Source organism: Bos grunniens, chromosome 25 (assembly GCF_055505025.1).
Source record: "Bos grunniens cultivar Pamir isolate PY7600 chromosome 25, Bosgru_T2T1.0, whole genome shotgun sequence".
NCBI classification, from domain to species: domain Eukaryota; kingdom Metazoa; phylum Chordata; class Mammalia; order Artiodactyla; family Bovidae; genus Bos; species Bos grunniens.
The window spans coordinates 897879-917786 of NC_141189.1; the positions used below are offsets into that span (position 1 = coordinate 897879).

General features: G+C 50.1%; 1 protein-coding gene and 1 long non-coding RNA gene across 38 annotated transcripts in view; one reads left to right on the forward strand and one right to left on the reverse strand.

Moving 5' to 3' along the window:
* Positions 1-13356: 13356 nt before the first annotated feature.
* On the reverse strand, positions 13357-15512 carry LOC147344659 (uncharacterized). Its single transcript, XR_015155055.1, has 2 exons — positions 14727-15512; positions 13357-13853 (listed from the first exon to the last, which is right to left on the reverse strand). It is a non-coding gene; the product is annotated as an uncharacterized LOC147344659 (long non-coding RNA).
* Positions 15513-16607: 1095 nt separating this feature from the next.
* SUN1 (Sad1 and UNC84 domain containing 1) overlaps positions 16608-19908 on the forward strand; it is a 46902-nt gene continuing 43601 nt past the window's right edge. For 19 of the 37 annotated variants that reach the window (XR_015155034.1, XR_015155035.1, XR_015155036.1 and 16 more), the window contains exon 1: positions 16608-16849. The gene's annotated coding sequence lies outside the window, so the exon portion shown is untranslated. Of the gene's footprint in view, positions 16850-17485; positions 19557-19908 lie in introns of those variants that run through there. The other 18 variants (XM_086376827.1, XM_086376833.1, XM_086376839.1 and 15 more) reach the window with 7 other exon arrangements.

Below are 19908 nucleotides of genomic sequence, written 5' to 3' on the forward strand. Positions count from 1 at the left end.
CTGTGTATAGAATGCAGTGTGTGTAGGGACTTCCCTGGTGGGCCAGGGGCCGAGACTCCCCACTCCCAGTGCAGAGAGCCTGCGTTCAGCCTCCAGTCAGGGAACGACATCCCACATGCTGCAACCAAGAGATCCCACGTGCTGCAACAGATAGCAGAGATGGAGCCACAGCTGAGATCCGGACCAGCCAGATAAGTATTTTTTTAAAAAACGAATGCACCATATGTGAAAGGAGAGAAGGAGCTGCCTATATATGCTTTATGTGCAGAAGACATTTCTAGAAGGTTACAAAAGAAATTGGTAAGGGTGGTGTCATCTGAGGAGGACACCTGTAGGGCTGAGGGACTGGAGTGGAAATTGGGTCTGTGCCTTTTGATATCTTTGAATTTACTTTTGTTATGCACGTGTTCACTAGTCAAAAGCATATCTCAGCTGAGACTTAACTGCCAAATCAGAAATTCAAATTGACTGTGGGTGATTATCTTGGCTTTTGTCAGCACATTTATTCTGTGTAAAAAGAGCCGAATTCCGGGGAAGGACGTTCAGGATGAAGCAAAACGTTTACCAAAAACTTGTCTCATTGAGAAATGAAAATGCAAAGACTTGTGCCCAAGTGTTCATAGCTGCTTTATTCCAGCCCCAAACTGGAAATCATCCAATGTCCATTGACATTATGAATGGATAAACTGTGGTATGTCCACACAACAGAAGGCAGCAGTCAAAAGGCGCCAAGCACTGCGAGGCGGGTGGCACACTCAGACCTTAGTTGGCAGCCAGCCAGGTGTGAGGAGTGCATCTTCTGCTGGACTTCTAGAACGGCAAAGTCCTTCCACGGTCCTCTCTTAACCACCAAATCAGTGACCGATGTTTAGGTACCTGTTCCTCTCTGCGCTACTGGTGTGTGTACATGTGTGTATCTTGTGTGAACTTTTTCATAACTGAAAGTATCAAAACTTTAGAAACAATCATTGGTTGAGTTTGGAAGTCAAAAGCTTAAGACTAAGTGCTCTCAGAGGCTGCCTCCAGGCAGGAACAGGAAGTATGGTGCTGTGTTACCAAAGGCTTGCCTCTCCACTACCAGTTACCTTACAACCAGCCTGGAAAATTAAATCCTCTCTAAAGATAAATCTTTCTTCCTGATTTTTCCAGAACTCTAAACCGTCGGTGATGTCCAGAAGGGTGATGCAGACAAAAGGAGCAATTACCGGGTGGTACTCAGGGTGATGGGCTTTGGATACACTTTTTCCCCTCTTGTTTCCCAGACTTGAGTTATTTATAATGTTAATGGCAGGGCTGTAGTACATGACAATTGGTATCTCAGCAAGGGAGCTGTAGCCTCCATTCAAGCATTACCCTCTCAGCCCCGCTCCTTTGGCCCTGAACCCGCAGTGGTCTAAGCTGCTTTTCTGTGACTCTTCCTATAACCAAATGATGGCTTCAGGAGCTGGCTGGGACACAGGTCTGGAACCCAAATGCAAAAGCACCTGTCCTGTTGTTCTTAGGAGTTTTCTCAGTGTCTTAGTATAATTTGAAGAGGCAACCAGTGCCCTGGCTGGCTGACAACAAATGGCAGCCAGACAGAAGAGCCCATCCAGAAGCCTAGGTGCCCTCCTCCTGCCTAACTGATGGCACTTCTACCCTCTAGGCTTACATTAATTCCTTCATATTTCTATTCTTTACAAACTGAGTTGACAGTTTTGGCTAAGACTGAGAGTGAAGAAAGGCAGTGAGACTGGCAAACGTAAAATGGGACAACAGTGGCCTTTTAAACTGCTGTAGGGGGACTGGGTTTGGGGCAGAACGCTGGCCCTTTTCCAGCCTCCCAGTGACAGGCGTTTGAGTTGGGATCTTCATCCTCCGGATCAATTGTCTGAGGCCTTGCGTACCTGGGGTTTCACAAGCGCGTACACATGGGTCTCGCTGCTCGCTCGGCTCCAGTTGCCAAGGCTGTGGCGAGCAAACCCAATGGAAACGACCCTCCTGGTGACCTTGGTCTTCGTGTGTGATGACACCTTTAGCAACTAACTCCTCTCATGGCCTCTCATGGAAGTGCTTTGGCCTGTACCTCTTCCCGTGATTAAAGAGGTAGAATTAACCTTTCAGAAACAACTGTGAACATTTCACATGGCTTGAAATCCTTGATGACAATTAATGACGAAACCAAAGTTAGGAATTTCGCTTTGGCATATAAAATCCCTACAGGACAGCCGTATCGCCCAACAACTCAGCGACAAGGTTTCTCCAGCCGGCTCCGCCTTAGCCCAGAGGTCCCGACGGCCGGCCTCCGGCCCCGGGGCACGCGACGCTGTGACGCTCGCTGCGGAGCAGCTGCGGGAGCTGACGGGTTTCGGACCCGCGGTCCCGGCCCTCACGATGGGTGCGCGGCCACCCCAACCCCCGCTCGCGGCTCCGCGTCAGGCAGGTGCGCGCCGTCGCCGCCGCCTGAAAAGTGCGACCAACACGGCGACCGCTGACGGGCGCTGCATCCGCGCCGGCGGCCAGCCGCCGCGCCCCCGGCCCGCACTCGCGTGACCTCCACATGTGCGCCCGGCCCCGCCGCACCGAAGGGCCCACTGACCCCGCGACTCAGACACCCAGGTCCCAGCCAGCGGTCCTCCCCGCGGCGCTTGCGGCGAGGGCGCGGCCACGTGACCCGGCCCCGGCCAATTGGGGGCGCCGGCGGCGCAGAGGCGTTGCGTCATTGCGCTCCGGCGGCAGCTGGAACCCTGATTGGCCGTATCTGGATCACGTGACCCCGGCCGCTCCCCCTCCCGCCTGGGTGCGGCCACGCCCGGACACTGCAGATGAGCGGCGCACTGCGCTGACGTCTACAGTGTTGAGTGGCTGGTCTTCCAGTTAGGGAGGGATGATGTTGCTGTTGCTTTCTGAGGAAAAATGGAGCCAGAAGCCTCGTCAAACTGCACCTGGGGTCCAGCCACGTCTTTTCGGTTGAGTCGCTGAAACGTGTTTAGCTTAAGCCAGTTTGAGCTGCACGTTTTAATTCATGCCCGATAAAACGTCAGAACTGAAACAAGTACTACCAGAATGACCTGGGGGAAAATTCATTCTTCATGTCCTAGGGTTTTGACTCAGTAAGAACGTCTTCGAGCCGACAGGGACTGTACTCCCAGTCCTCCGACTGGGCTCCCCTCCCACCGTCCTCCAGCACCCAGAGATTTGGGAGGGAACAGGGGCGGGGCTGCTGCTCACAGATACCTTTGTCAGTTGGCAAGTATCCCCTTCTGGTGACGCTCTGAGACCCAGCCATGCCCCTCTGAGTACAAACTCTGTACCCAAACACAAGTGGGGGTCCTGACAAGGCTCCAGCGGGGCGCAGTCCGTGAAGAGCCCGCCGCACCTGTTAGCAACATCCTTCCTGAAGGGAAAAATAGGGCGGGAGAAGTGGGCGAGGCAGGAGTGCCCGCCCTTCTCACCACACCTTCTCTTCCTTCCTTCGGGCCTGGGGTAGAGAGGGCTCCACCCACACACATACCTGGGCTTCTTGAAGAAGTGACTGATCCCAGGGCTAGGTCAGGCAAAGTCCAAGCATTGCCAGAAAGTAAGGAATGGCTCCAAAAAGGATGGGGACTCAGGAGGCAACCTGAAGGAGTTCCTACTGGCCAAAGCTGGAACTATGTGACTGGCAAAATTAATAACAAAACTGTTGGGTTGTGAGTTACAGAATAATGTAAATATCCACGAGTCCCTAGTGACATTAAAAAAAAAAAAGAATTCTCTGGTGGGCCAGTGGCTAGAACTCCGCACTCTCACTACAGAGGGCCTGGGTTCAATCCCTGGTTGGGGAACTAAGATCCCACAAGCCATGTGGTGCAGCCAAAAAAGAAAAAAGAATGAGGGAGGAAGGAGACAAAAATGTTCCGATAGATGTAGTAGGAATGAGAGAAATAGAAAATCGACATTAGGCAAACACCACGGTAATACTTGTCCCAAACAAGAGCTACCGATGATTCCTCAGATTAACAGCCAAAAGTTTTGAGACAGCTTATTACTCAAATATCTCCCCCAAGATATTTTTTAATTACAAAGGGATTAGTAGTAACTTCATGGTGGAGAAACTTGACCAAAATACCTTAAACAAGTGATGTCGGCATAAGATAGAACACTGTTGACATTGAGAAATGAGACAGAGTACATGGGAACCCCAGACCATACAAAACACAGGCAGTGAAGATGAACTCACTGCTCTCGTGGGCCAGGTGAGCAAGGGGCCTTCAGAACTGGGGCTGACCCTGGCGTCTCAGAGTGGCTGGGGTGGATGGGCTTCTGTGGAATCTCTGCTGCCCAGCCTGTCTCTACTGGCTTGGCAGGTACGAATGCCGTGAGCAGGGACAAACTTGGCAACTTGGAGGAACAGCAGGGAGGCAGGACAGGAGCTTACAGATGAGTGAGAGGAGGATGGTGAGAGGCGAGGTCAGACACACAGCGTGAGTCAGACCATCAGGACCACAGCAGGTGAGGGTGGAGAACATACTCTCCCCTACCCTTCATGTCTCCTCCCACGACCTTTTTATTATAATTCTGTTATTCTTGTACGTTTTCCTTGAGTACCTGTGTGGCATTAATACACAATCCTTAAACCTCTGTATTTTGTCCCAAGAGCTTTGGATGGCAGGGTATTCTTTCCCCCCAACGGAAGACGGGTCCTGTCCTTTCCTCTGCCTCTCCCACCTCCATCACCTTCCATCACCCAAACTTTTGCTTGAGTATTGTCAGGATTGGTCTTTACAGTTTGAATGGGTTGAAAATGCTTTTTCATGCTTTGCTTGTAGATTGTAGAAGCTCCCAAAGCCTGTCTTTTCCCCTGGAGTTGTCTGTCTCCGAGCCCCAGTCTCTGTCCCGACCTGCTGCCTGGCTGTCTCTGCAGACATCACGCATGGCCCACCAGTCCCTTGCTTTCCTTGTACTTGGTTCCAGCTTCATATGCTGAAGTACATTTTAAGCATGTCCTCAGAAGAGGATGTCTTTCTGTATCTAAAAAGGCTTTTAATTTGCACTCATAACTTGGCATCAGTTTCTAGATCCCAAATTTTTCCTCAGCATTTTGAGGGCCCAGCCCTGTCATTATCTCACAGTTGACAGTTTGATAGTCATTCCTTTGGCGGAGTCACGAGTTTTATCTTCAGATGCTTCTGAAACCTCTATCCCTAATACTCAGACATTTCACAAGAACAGGTCTAAATGGGGATCTTTTTATTCATTCACCCTTTTCTGTGCTCAAGGGGACCTTCCATTTTCTAGTTTTTTGTTTGTATTTAAGAGCTTTCTTTCCGTTTTCTCTATTCTCTCCTTCTGGAACTTCTGTGTATGTGAAGTTAAACATCCTGGACACATCCCCCACGATTCCATCATTTCTTACCTATTTTTTTCTCCTCTTTCTCTTCTTTTTGGGTCATTTCTTCTGTGTCCTAAGACAATTTTTTTACTTTATTTTCTAAGTATCTTATTGATCTTTTTATTTTTTACCATTTACCTTTTAAGTCTCTTTTTCCATAAATGAACTTTACTGAGGTTTAATTTATATACAATGAAATGGTCCCATTTTTAAGTGTATATTTTGATGAGTTTTGACAAATATATACAACTGTGTAATCACATCACAGTCAATGTATAGAACATTTCCCCACAGTTTTATTGGTCCCCTTCCCAGTCAAACCCCACTCCACACACAGGTCCTGGGCAGTCCCTGATCAGATTTCTCTCATTACAGATTACAGTATCATTTATTGTCATGCTCAGCGTGTGTTTTTGAGACTTACCCATGTTTTTGCGTATATCAGTTGTTCATTCCATTTTTCTTGCTGAGTCATATCCCATTGTATCATAGTTTTTTATCTGTTCATCAGCTGAGGGACATTTGGGTTTATCCAGTTCAGTTTTGAATAATGACTGCTGCTGCTGCTAAGTCGCTTCAGTCGTGTCCGACTCTGTCGTGACCCCATAGATGGCAGCCCACCAGTCTCCACCGTCCCTGGGATTCTCCAGGCTAGAACACTGGAGTGGGTTGCCATTTCCTTCTCCAATGCATGGAAGTGAAAAGTGAAAGTGAAGTCGCTCAGTCATGTCCGACTCTTAGCGACCTCATGAACTGCAGCCTACCAGGCTCCTCCGTCCATGGGATTTTCCAGGCATGAGGACTAGAGTAGGTTGCCATTGCCTTCTCTGGAATAATGGCTAAAGACATTCATTTACAAGTCTCTGTGTGAACATACATCTGTATATTGCCTGAGTAAATACCGAAGGGCGGAATCACTGGATGGCCTGTTAAGTGTATGTTTAACTCTATAATAAACTGCTGATCTCTCTCCCAAAGTAGTTGTACCACTTGACGGTCCCACCAGAAATGCACGAAGAGTTCCATTGCCTCTGAATCTTTCTCATCAGTCAGTGGGGTCAGAACTTACTTAGTTACTCCAGGTAACTTAGTTTCCTTGACAGGCCTCTCCCCTAAATGGAAAGGTTGAGGGAGTGTCCTGTCTGAGGGTCAGTGTTATCAGGAGGAGCCCCACCCCCTCTAAAAGCAGTCTGCTTGGTTTCTCTAAGAGAAGCCTGGCCTTGGGACTGGGGCGCCAGGCCAGTTGCCAGCTGTTCTGTGGCCTGGGTTTGTGAGGGAACAGTTGTTCATCCCTGGACCTCGGGTAATCCCCAGTGCCAGCCCCACCTGCCCTGAGCCTCTGAGACCAGAACAGACGAGCCCCCGCCTTTGCGCAGTGCTCCTATTCTGGGATGCTGCTCCCTGTGCCCACACTTCCCCAAATTTGTTGAATGCTCTCATCTCCCGTCCCCACCCACCGCCTTTCTGTGCTTCTCCGCTAACCCTTTCGATGAAGCCTTTGGTGAGAAGAGAAGCTGCCTGTGCTCAGTTCTTCTCTGCACTGAGACCTCTGTGGGCAGAGACGAATGTCCAGGGGCATGCGTGTGAGGTGCAGGAGCAGACCGCCGAAGGGCATATACAGGGCACGCGCTTTATGTTAATAAAAACACACGCATGTGCACAGAGCACAACAGGATAGACAGGAGAGCGTTTGTGAGAGCTCTCTCTGGGTGATGGGGTTAACGTGGCCTATGGGCTTGTAAAATTTTTTAAACACGTTTTCTAAACTGTGGTTGTGAGTGTGGCTGCTTGTACAGTGTCTGAAGGGGAGGGTCACATGGATCTGATCTGGATTTTCAGATGGACAGGGCGGAAGGCACAGGTGGGGACTGACCTCAAGTCCCGGGTGTGACAGGAAAGTTCTTGTAAACCAGCCACAACTTCATTGTCTCCCCAAGACCACAGACAGTCTGGGGCCGCTGTGTGAGATCGGGGACACGTCCCTTCATGCCCTATGGAGCTGAGTAAAGTGACATTTCCACATTCTGAGATTAGAAGTAAGACTATGCTAAGAAATGTGCCTCCTGCCCTGACAGAGGAGAGCTGACCATTCACCTCTCACCCCAAGGAGACTTTCCACGGGCTGCCTAAGACCCGCACAATTTGGGACCAAAAAGACTGTTCTTTCAGCTCTTAGCTACTTTGATTGGAAGTAAGGAGTTTCAAATCTTTTTTTAAGATTTATTATTTTTGGCTGTGGTAGGTCTGCATTGCTGCACAGGCTCTCTGGTTCTGTCAAGTGGAGCTGTTGTAGTGCGTGAATTTCTCATTGCAGAGGCTTCTCTTGTGGTGGAGACGGGCTCTAGCCACATGGGCTCCATCCCTGGGCTACACGGGCTTAATTGCTCCGTGGCATGTGGATCTTTCCAGGCCAGGGATCGAACCAGTGTCCCTTGCATTGTAAGGCAAGTTCTTAACCACTAGGTCACCAGGGAAGCCCTATTTTAATTATTTTTTATTTTCTAATTCTGAATTTTTATTTACTCCTTTCTGTCTGCATCGGGTCTTAGGAGCGCTGGGCAGGCTCTCCATTGTGGTGCTCGGGCATCTCTCTAGCTGCCCCGTGGCACATGGGGTCCTAGTTCCCTGACCAGGGGTCAAACCGGCATCCCCGGCATCCCCTGCATCGGAAGGCAGATTCTTAACCACTGGACCACCAGGGAAGCCCCAGATCGTCCTCTTGATGTCTGGGAAGAGTTTAACGAGACCGTTGAGATCTGGTCCACAGACAAACCCAACTGTGCTTTCCGTCTGTGTGTTTGTTGCTAGTGCAAAGGTGGATTCTGGCAAACTCCATCAATCAGTGATCTTACCAAGGAAACAAACAGACCTTAGCTGCTAAATGTCCTCTGAGCCCGTGTACACAACCCTGCAAATAAAGGTGAGCCCTGCTTACCTGATACTGGGCTTTTCACAAGGAAGGTTGGGTCACCTTTCACTTTCCTCAGAACGTGCAGTAACAAGATTTCTGACTTTACAGAAATGGAAGCAGAAGCCTCTTAAGAAAGTCCCCACAAGAAAGCTGTCCTTGTTGCATTCAGAGAAAAGACATTCACATGCTGGTCTGCTGTCAAAGCTTCTCTCTCAGAGCTGACGGAGGAGTGCCCGCCTCTGGTCTGGAAATTCATCAGGGATGAGACCAGAGAGACAGCCTGCCCGAAGACAGAGCTTTATGTGCTTCTCTCCAGCCTTTGAAGGGCCTCTGAAGAGGCCACAAGCGGATGGACTGGCTGCAGCTGGCTGCGCGACGCTCCTTGCAGCTCGTGACAGTGACCCAGGAACAGACACTGTATGACAACAGAACTCAAGACTCCTGCTGTGACTCCCCATCTCAGTCCCCGAGGAGGAGAGGCTCACCTGCCATGGCTTCCAGTGCGCTTCGGGCGTTCAAGAATGGACATGTAGACACGGGAGCATGTGTGATAAATGCACAGATGCAAAGGGCCTGACGCTAAACAGCCAGTCACCAGCACATGCCTGCAGCTACCAGGCAGGTGGGCGCTTTCTGAGACTGGGAACAGCCCTCCACAAGACCTGACCCTGGTGCTACAGGGGCGGCGGCATCACGCGAGTGAGGCTGGAGTCGGGGTGTCATGGCTTCAGAACAGCGCTGCTGCTCAGCGTGCGGTGTATGTTCGTCTGTGTGTTTTCCTGCCGCAAGAACGAAGGGCGTCCGCAGAGTCGAGTCCAGAGAAATGTTGTTAGGGAAGGACAGGTGGAGGGAAGGCCTCCTGCTTACCAGGACAGGACTCACATTTTCGCCCATCAATTAGCCCTGCTGCGTTTGCAGCCTCTTCTACATTAAAAAGGATACAGATACTGATAAACACATGAACGGGGGTGAATCTCCAGGGAATTTTGCTGGGCTTAAAAAGCCAACGACTCACCGTAGGATACCATTTATACATTTTTGAAATGACGAAATTTTAGAAAAAGAGGGCAGGCTAGTGGTTTCGAGGCCAGGTACAGGGGTAGAAAGGGGGCTGGGGGCTGCAGAGGGCGCAGGAGAGACCCCCGGGAAGCTGAAATCTCCCAGGACCTTCATGCCTGGTCACCCAAGCCTGGATGCCTGGACACCTGATGCCTGTGCCCACACTTGGAGTGGCCTACATTCTTGCCCCTCGGCTTCCCGGGGCCCTATTTTCAAGCTGCCCTTCCCCCTCGGGACAGGTTGAAGCCCCCAAGCAGGTGAATTCTATAATCAATGGGAGGATTTCTTCCATGGGAAGTAGCTTTCCAGATGCCACAAAATTATACTAAAGTTCACGTAACATTTGCCATCTCAACCGCTTCTCTGTGTCCAGTTCAGAGGTGTCTAGAATATTCACACTGTTGTGCAAACCATCACCACCGTCTGTCTCCAGAACTTTCTCGCCTTCCCAGAGACCCTGTCTCCATTAAATACTAACCCCACCCCCTCCGTCAGTCCCCGGTGCCCAACCTCCTCCTTCCTGTCTCTGGGACCCTGACTGCTCCAGGGACCCTCCACAGGCCCACACGTGCTTGCTGCTGTCCAGTCTGACTGCTGCCAGTGTGGTGAGGGTAGCGTGGTGTGGAGTTGCCTGCATTTGCATTTCGCTGGCTACTAATGGGCCGCAGCAGCTCTTCGTGTCCCTGTCATGCGTTGACGTTCCTGTCTCTGTGGATTGCCTGTTCCCACTCTCTGCCATTTTCCTCTTGCCTTTCTCTTTCCTTTGCTGAGTTGCAGGAGGTTCTTGAATATTCTAATCAGTCACAACTCCTGGTCTGTTTTAAAGACAGCAGATATCTTCTGACCTGTTATCTGTCCGCTGACTTGTTCGCGGTATCTTTTGCTGAACAGACGTCTTTCACTTTGATGGAGTCAGACCCATCAATGTTTCGCCATAAGGTCTGTGCTTTGGAGGTTTGAGAAACGCTGCCCCACCCTGGGAAAACAGCTTCCTTCAGTCTCTTCTTTCAATGTCTTAGTGCTCCTTCTCATTTGGGTTGTCACTCATCTGGAATCTAGTTTTATTTCTTTTAAAATTTTTTCTTTAAAAATAAAATTTCAATGAGGAAGGATAGAAAGATATTCATAGTTGTTAATTTAGGATGGAGTCATTATCCTACAGTACAGATCAGATCAGATCTTTGCAACCCCATGAATCGCAGCACACCAGGCCTCCCTGTCCATCACCAACTCTCGGAGTTCACCCAGACTCACATCCATCGAGTCAGCGATGCCATCCAACCATCTCATCCTCTGTCGTCCCCTACTCCTCCTGCCCCCAATCCCTCCCAGCATCAGAGTCTTTTCGAATGAGTCAACTCTCTGCATGAGGTGGCCAAAGTACTGGAGTTTCAGCTTTAGCATCATTCCTTCCAAAGAAATCCCAGGGCTGATCTTCAGAATGGACTGGTTGGATCTCCTTGCAGTCCAAGGGACTCTCAAAGAGTCTTCTCCAACACCACAGTTCAAAAACATCAATTCTTTTGGCGCTCAGCCTTCTTCACAGTCCAACTCTCACATCCATACATGACCACAGGAAAAACCATAGCCTTGACTAGACGGACCTTTGTTGGCAAAGTGATGTCTCCGCTTTTGAATATGCTATCTAGGTTGGTCATAACTTTCCTTCCAAGGAGTAAGCATCTTTAAATTTCATGGCTGCAGTCACCATCTGCAGTGATCTTGGAGCCCCAAAAAATAAAACTCTGACACTGTTTCCACTGTTTCCCCATCTATTTGCCATGAAGTGATGGGACCAGATGCCATGATCTTCGTTTTCTGAATGTTGAGCTTTAAGCCAACTTTTCCACTCTCCACTTTCACTTTCATCAAGAGGCTTTTTAGTTCCTCTTCACTTTCTGCCATAAGGGTGGTGTCATCTGCATATCTGAGGTTATTGATATTTCTCCCGGCAATCTTGATTCCAGCTTGTGTTTCTTCCAGTCCAGAGTTTCTCATGATGTACTCTGCATGTAAGTTAAATAAACAGGGTGACAATATACAGCCTTGACGAACTCCTTTTCCTATTTGGAACCAGTCTGTTGTTCCATGTCCAGTTCTAACTTGCTTCCTGACCTGCATACAGATTTCTCAAGAGGCAGATCAGGTGGTCTGGTATTCCCATCTCTTTCAGAATTTTCCATAGTTTATTGTGATGCACACAGTCAAAGGCTTTGACACAGTCCATAAAGCAGAAATAGATGTTCTTCTGGAACTCTCTTGCTTTTTCCATGATCCAGCGGATGTTGGCAATTTGATCTCTGGTTCCTCTGCCTTTTCTAAAACCAGCTTGAACATCTGGAAGTTCACGGTTCACATATTGCTGAAGCCTGGCTTGGAGAATTTTGAGCATTACTTTACTAGCGTGTGAGATGAGTGCAATTGTGCGGTAGTTTGAGCATTCTTTGGCATTGCCTTTCTTTGGGATTGGAATGAAAACTGACCTTTTCCAGTCCCATGGCCACTGCTGAGTTTTCCAAATTTGCTGGCATACTGAGTGCAGCACTTTCACAGCATCACCTTTCAGGATTTGGAAGAGCTCAACTGGAAAAGTACAAGTCTGTACTTTTTCCATGGTTTAACATTTAGAAATGTTAACATTTAGAAAGTTTTAAAATTTCTAAAAATTTCCCAGTATTTTGTGCAAAATACAGGTAAACTCAAGCAAGAAAAGGAAAACAATCTACGATGCCCCTACTTGGATAGAATCACTGGCAACAGTTTTCTGTGCCCTGTGTGTCTACACACACATGAAATCAGAGAAGCTGCCTTTTTCAGTTACAGTGTATCATTTCCTGAGCACCTTTCACACCCTGGTCTCTGCACAGATATGACACTGTGAGCACTGTTTTCTGAACTGGCTTTGTTTTTGGAGCTGTTTCTTCCCTCCCTTAATCTGACTATAAGACATCAGGACCTTCCCTGGTGGCTTAGTGCTAAAGAATGCAGGAGACACGAGTTCAACCCCTGATCCAGGAAGCTCCCCCAAGCAACCGAGCCCAAGCGCCACAACCACGGAGCCTCTGCTCTGGAGCCAGACGCTGCAACCCCTGAAGTCCATGCTCCTCAGAGCTTGCACTCTGCAGCAAGGGGAGCCACCACAATGAGAAGCCCTCAGAGAAACGAAGACCCAACACGGCCAAAAATGAAAATGAATAAAGGTTCCAGGTCAGCTTCCCTCACTGTGATCCTCTCACACTGACTGAAGCATCCCCGCTCCCCATCTAGAAACCAGTGTTTCCACCCGTTTTGCTTTTTTCAGTTCAGTTCAGTCACTCAGTCGTGTCCAAATCTGCGACCCCATGGACTGCAGCACGCCAGGCCTCCCTGTCCATCACCAACTCCCGGAGCGTGCTCAAGCTCATGTCCCTTGAGTCAGTGATGCCACTCAACCATCTCATCCTCTGTCATCCCCTTCTCCTCCTTCCTTCAATCTTTTGCAGCATCAAAGGAGTCACTTCTTCGCATCAGGTGGCCAAAGTATTGAAGTTTCAGCTTCAGCATCAGTCCTTCCAGTCAATATTCAGAACCGATTTCCTTTAGGATGGACTGGTTGGATCTCCTTGGAGTCCAAGGGACTCTCAAGAGTCTTCTCCAACACCACAGTTCAAAAGCATCAATTCTTTGGTGCTCAGCTTTCTTCACAGTCCAACTCTCACATCCATACATGACCACTGGAAAAACCATAGCTTTTCCAGGACTAGATGGACCTTTGTAGGCAAAGTAATGTCTCTGCTTTTTAATATGCTGTCTAGGTTGGTCATAGCTTTTCTTCCAAGGAGCAAGCGTCTTTTAATGTCATGGCTACAGTTACTATCTTCAATGATTTTGGAGCCCCAAAAAATAAAGTCTGACACTGTTTCCACTGATTCCTCATCTATTTGCCATGAAGTGATGGGACCAGATGCCATGATCTTAGTTTTCTGAATGTTGAGCTTTAAGCCAACTTTTTCACTCTCCTCTTTCATCAAGAGGCTCTTTAGTTCTTCTTCACTTTCTGCCATAAGGGTGGTGTCATCTGCATATCTGAGGTTATTGATATTTCCCGCGGCAATCTTGATTCTAGCTTGTGCTTCATCCAGCCCGGCATTTCACATGATGTACTCTGCATATAAGTTAAATAAGCAGGGTGACAATACACAGCCTTGACGTACTCCTTTCCCGATTTGGAACCCGTCTGTTGCTCCATGTCCAGTTCTAACTGTTGTGTCCTGACCTGCAGACAGATTTCTCAGGAGGCAGGTAAGGTAGTCTGGTATTCCCGTCTATTGAAGAATTTTCCACATTTTGTTATGATCCACACAGTCAAAGGCTTTGGCATAATCAATAAAGCAGAAATAGTTGTTTTTCTGGAACTCTCTTGCTTTTTTGATAATCTAGTGGATGTTGGCAATTTGATCTCTGGTTCCTCTGCTTTTCTGAATTGTGAATTCTTGCTCTGTGAGCATAAGACACATGCTCAAACACAAGTGTTACACATGGCTCTTCCCCCTGGAATATAGGGGTCAGGTGGGCAGCAAATTTGATTTTCAGTGGTGGATCCCAGCCCCTACTAAGTATGGGACACACAGTAGGCATGCAGAAAACACGTTAAATTAATGCAATCCCAAGGAGAAGGGAGACTGGGAGGAAGCACCCCAGAAGCTGTTTAGGTGGACACACTGGAGACACAGGTGGGTGGGGTGAGCGGGGAAGACTTCTTGGAGGAAGAGGCCTGCAGAGGAAAGCGGAAAGCGGGGGGACAAGGCCAGCACAGCGAGAGCGGAGGACTCCCACGGCCCCCGACAGCGCCCGCGTGGGCCTCGGCTCCGAGAAGCAGGGCTGGGTGCTCTACAGGCCTCTGCAGCTGCGCTGAAGGGCGCAGGGCAGCTGCGGTGCAAGGTGGACTCCCTCACACCCACAGGCTGATAGCCACCAGCCAAAACACAAACTAGAGAAGCCGCCGGGGGGACACAGTCCCTCCAGGGAAGACCTCCAGGCGTGTGCCTGAGTTGATACCAGGGGCTCTGTCCCCGGTTTCGACCTCCTTCCACCAGGGATCTGTCCCTGGTTCCACAGCCCACCCCCACCAGGTGGAGGAGAAAGGAGCGGAGTCCTGCGTTCCCCCATCGCTGGGGCCTGAGGTGGGGGCTGTCAGCGCTGCTTCTGCCCTCAGGGGCCGCCTGTTTTCTCTTTCACTGTGGAGTGTTTCCGTTGTTTTCAGCTGGGAACATTTTCCTGTCCCCCACCCCTATGCTGCGCTCCCCGCTCCCCAGCCTGGAGGTCTGCCTGGTGAGCATGAGGCTGAGGGCGGTAGGGGCGGGGCCCAGGATGGCAAGCCGGGCCTTCTACTCTCTCCCTCTGACCTGGCGGGTGGTGGCTTACCTGTCAGGACCCTCAGGATTTTGCGAGCTCCCTTTCATTAGGTACTGGGGGTTCCACAGAGCCCCACCAGCACCTCTTCCCCTCCTTTGGCCTTATGGCATGTGGGTTTGCATCCTTCCCTGTCTGTTGTTGCTGGTGAAATATTTTTTCTTCTTGTAAATTGGCCTCGGTGGTTTTGTAATTATCGGGAGGAAAAAGACGGACACTGTGGCCTGCCTTCCACGTGGAATCCTTATCCAGTAGTGCCCCGCTGTCTGCACCGGTATCCGCCAGGGACACCACGCGTGCCACCTGTGAAACCTCGCATCTTCTAGAAGCTGCGCTGAAAACTCAAGAGCAACAGATGGAATTAATTTGATATTATGACAGAGAATGAGATGGTTGGATAGTATCATTGACTCAATGGACATGAGTTTGAGAAAACTCCAGGAGATAATGAAGGACAGGGAAGCCTGGTGCGCTACAGTCCCTGGGGTCCCAAAGAGTTGGACATGACCGAGTGACTGAACAACAGATGTTTTATTTAACCAACATATCCAGAATATTGGGTTTCCCTGGTGGCTCAGTGGTAAAGAATCCACCTGCCAAGCTGGAGACAAGGGTTTGATCCCTGTGTCAGGAAGATTCCCTGGAGAAGGAAATAGCAATCCACTCCAGTACTCTTGCCTGGAGAATCTCATGGACAGAGGAGCCTGGTAGCCTACAGTCTGTGGGGTCACAAAGAGTCAGACTCGACTAAGCGACTAAACAGCAAAATCCAAAATATCACAACTTGACAAATCAGCAATATTTTTAAATGAGATATTTTACCTTCTTTTTCATACTTCAGTCTTCAAAATTCTGTGTGTTTTATACAATGCACAGCTCACCTCAATTTCAACTAGCCACATCTCCAGTGATAGTAATTACATGTGGCTGGTAGCTACTGTGGACAACTGGCAGGCCTAGACTTAATCCAGATACTTAATTCTCCTCAATCCACTCCTCCCCCTGCTTTACACCCCACTCCCGCTCGGCCCTCCCAGGCGACACTCAAAACAAAACACAAAAAACACAACCTTCTCTCCTCTCTCAGCACTGCTCCTACTGACCACCTAACCTGCTTATAAAAAGGCATCTGTAAAATTTATACCGGGGATGTGACTTCCTGCGACCTCACCTAAAGTCACAGCCCCTGTGCTGAGTTAGTAAAACAAGAGAAGCAAAAGGCCATCTTTTCTGTTAGTAAACCCCACACGGACGGCCAGCGAACACTGCATTAGTCCACTGCTATCACTGTAATAAATACGTTCTCATTAAATAGCCCTCGCAACTGGTTTTTTCTTTGCCGCGCTGGAAGTCTTTTCGTGAGAGGACAATTTGGCAAAGTCTTCTCACCCTCACCCGCTAACCTGCTGGAGCCGCGTTTCCTCTTTTGTAAAGTAGGATAGTAACAGCTTCTTTATCTACCTGGCAAATCGGTTCTGAAACGCAAAGAGATAATAAAAGGTCGGGTTCAGACACCGAAAAACTCCACCGGAGAGTGGCCTGTTGTTATCCGTGGGTGGAGAAGCCTGCAGGCTAGGAAGGCGCACGTGTGCTCCGCAGGCCCAGGGGCAGCGGCCTGAGAGCCCGGTTCCGCCACCGCCCGCCTCGGAGGAGCGCACCTGCGACGCCTAGGGACGCGGGCGGAGCTCGGAGGCCGCATGGGTACGGGGTGTCGGGGCTGGGGGCGCGGAGACAGCCACGCGGCGCGGGGGTGCGGGTCGCAGGGAGGGCGGCCCGGCTGCTCGGAGCCCACACGGGCGACTCCCGCGCCCGAGGTCCCGCTCGGCACGAAGACCCTGCGCGCCACCTCGGAGCCCTCTCGCCCCGCCCCGTCCCCGCGCGCGCCGCCCTGGGGGCCCGCCCACCTCCCCGCCCGCGGCTCGGCCTCCGGTGTCGATTGGGTGGGCCCCTAGGGAGGCCGCCTCTGCATTGGCCGAGGAGCTTCCAGAGGCGCGCCCGCGATTGGTGGGCTTCTGCGTTTCTCCCCGGCGCGGCGAGCGATTGGCTGGCAGGGGCACGGTCTCCCGGGCCTGGGCGGTGCAGACAAGGCCTCAGGCAGCGGCGGCGGCGGCGACGGCGAGCGCGGCGCGAGTCAGGTGAGCTGTGGCGGGGCTCGGGGCGGGAGGGCCGGCGCGGTGGGGCCGGGGCCCAGGCGCCCCTCCGGGCGGCGGGGGCAGGGGCGGCCGCGGGCCCCGGCGGGGTCGCCAACGGCCGCGGCCTCCCGTCAGCCCCGCGGACCCCGCGCCCCCTCCTCAGGCGGCGGTCCCCGCGCGCGGGCCGTGCGCGGCGCCGCCGGACCCTCTTCGGGGCCGCCCCCAGGCCGCTCCCCCTCTGGCCGCGTCCCCTCTGCCGCCCCGGGCGCCCCGCGCCTCACCCGGCGCCTCTTCAGCGCCCCGCGCCCGCTCGGCGCCCGCTCCGCGGCCCGCCGCCCCCCGCCCCCCGCCCGCCTCCGGCTCGCACGCCCGGCTCGCCGCTCCGGCCCGGGGTCGCGCGTGCCCGCCGCTGCAGGCGGGGGCCGACGTCGGGCGGGCCGGGCCTGGTGCCCGGCGCCGCGCCGGGTCCTCCGTGCCCGGCGCGTCCCCTCGCCCCGCCCTCGCGGCTCCGAAACGTGAGCGCTCCTGCTGTGTTTTCGTCCTTTTCTTCGGACCCTTCAGAGTTCCTTTAAGTCTAAAACGCGGGGTGACTGGGAAGTTCTGGAGAATTTAATTTGCTCGATTTATTTGCTTTGATAGTTTTCTTCCCTCTTTTTTTTCTTTTCTTTTTTTCCCCCTGTGTGTTTGTTTGGAAATGCTACTGTGTTGGGGCATTGGACCTCTTGATTGGTCATCTTTATCTCCTATTTTCCACCGATGTCTTGTTTGACTTTCTAGATTTCGTTAATGTCCTGACTCATTTGTTGAGCGTTTTGTTTTGGTCATCAGATTTTACATTTCCCGGAGGTTTGGTCGTTAACTGTTTTTTCCTCTAAAATTTTGTGTCGTGTTTCTGAATGCCCTGGCGTCTCATTCTCCGTCCATGGCCTAAGTGTTGGCTTGCTTGCGTCCTCCTGTCCTGCAACATGAGGGCATCTGAGAGTGGGACCCTGCCCAGCCCTCGGGGAGCCCCGTGCACCTGCTCTGGTCCTGTCACTGCTGGCTGAGAGGGCGGGTTGGGTTTCCTTGAGCCATACCCAATGTCGCTGCCCTTGGGCCCTTTGATTGGACTTTCTAGGGGTCCAGAGAAGGGCTTCCCAATCTCCTGCCTCATTTTAAGAGTGGAAGACCATGGCTGTGGGCTTTACAAATTATAGAGGAAATGCTCTCTTATCCCCCGTTTCAGGAAGGCATTCTAGAACTCGACTGCCCTTTACTTGCTGGTCTAGCGAGCCCTTGGTTTTATGCTCCAGTCTTTTCTGGGGGGAGGCAGGAAGGCGATCCATGCCGAGTAGCTAACTGCTTTTTTTTTTTTTTAAGTTGTAAAAAATACACGTCATAAAATTTCCGCTTTAACCTGTACAACACCTCGCGTTGTTGGTTCGCAGTGTTGTGCAGCCATCACCCCTGTCTAGTTGTAGACCTTTTTTATCATCCCAGATGGAAGCCCGGTACCCATTAGGTGGCCTCTGGCAGCAGCTAAGGTTTTTTTTCTGTTTCTGTGAATGTGTCTGCTCTGGACTTTTTTTTTTTAATACAAATGGATTATTACAGTATGCAACCTTGTGTGTTGACTTCTTTCACTTAGCAGAATGTTTCTGAGGTTTATCCACGTTGTAGAGTGCGTCAGAACTTGGATTCCTCTTTGCAACTGAATAATATTCCATTGTACAAATATATCAATTTGCTTATCCGTTCATCTGTTAGTGGGCATTTGAGTTGTTTCCACTTTTTGTCCATTATGAATAATGTTGGTATGAACATTTGTCTACAAATTTTTGTTTGAGCACCTGTTTTCATTTTTGGGGTGTATATCAGTAACTGGGAGTGGAATTGCTGGGTCACATGGTAACTGTATTTAATTTGTAGAGGAACCACCAAACTATTTTCCACAGTAGCTGCACCATTTTACATTCCCACCAACATTGTGCAAGGGTTCCAATTTCTCTACATCCTCTGCAACACTTTTTTTCCATTTTGCATTGTTTTATTATGGCCATCCTAGTACTTGTGAGGTGGTGTGTCAGTTTGATTTTGATTTGCATTTCCATAGTAACTGATGATCATCTTTTTATGTATTTGTTGGCCATTTATATGTCTTCTTTCGGGAAGTGTCCATTCTAGTCCTTTGTCCATTTTGTAGTTGGCTTATTTGCCTTTTTGAGTTGTAAGAGTTCTTTACATCTCCTGAATGCTAGACCCTTTCAGATACATGATTTGTGTATACTTTCTTGCATTCTTTGGGTTGTCTCTTCACTCTGTTGATGGTGTCCTTTGATGCACAAAAATTTTAATTTTGATGAAGCCACATTTATTTTCTCTTTTGTTGCTCATGCTTTTGGTGTCTTATCTAAGAGACTTGACAAATCCAAGGTCATGGAGGCAAATCTCTATGTTTTTAATCTAAGCGTTTCTAGTTTTAGCTCTGAAATGTAGGCCTTTAATGCATTCTGAGTCAGTTTTTGTATATGGGGTGAGGTAAGGGTCCAGCTTTGCTTGTAGATGTCCAGATGTCCCAACACCACCTGTTGAAGAGACTGCCCTTTCTCTGTTGACTAGCTGGCAGCCTCGTGGCACATCAGTTGACATAAATGTGGGCTTTGTCTCTGGGCTGTTACTTCCGTCCTGTTAGTTTACGTTCTGTCGTCGTGACGGGAACACACGCTTTGAGGTAAGTTTTGGAATTGGAAAATGTGAGTCCTCCAAATTTGTTCTTTTTCAGCATTGCTTTTGGCTGTTTGGGATTCATTGCAATTCATATGAATTTAAATATAAGCTTTACCATTTACAAAAAAAGCCTTTGCGATTTTGAGAGCACATTGAGTCTGTTCTTGCTCAGGCGAGTATTGTTTGGCTAACACCATTGTCTTCTGGCGCCTGAGTGGGGCTCTCTTTCTGTTCATTTGTGTCTTTCATTTCTTTCAGCAGTGTTTTATCATTTTCAGTGTGCCGGTCTTATACTTTTTTAAACTTACTCAACTAAGTTTGTTACTGTTTTGTTGTTTGGTTTTTTTTTGGTGCTC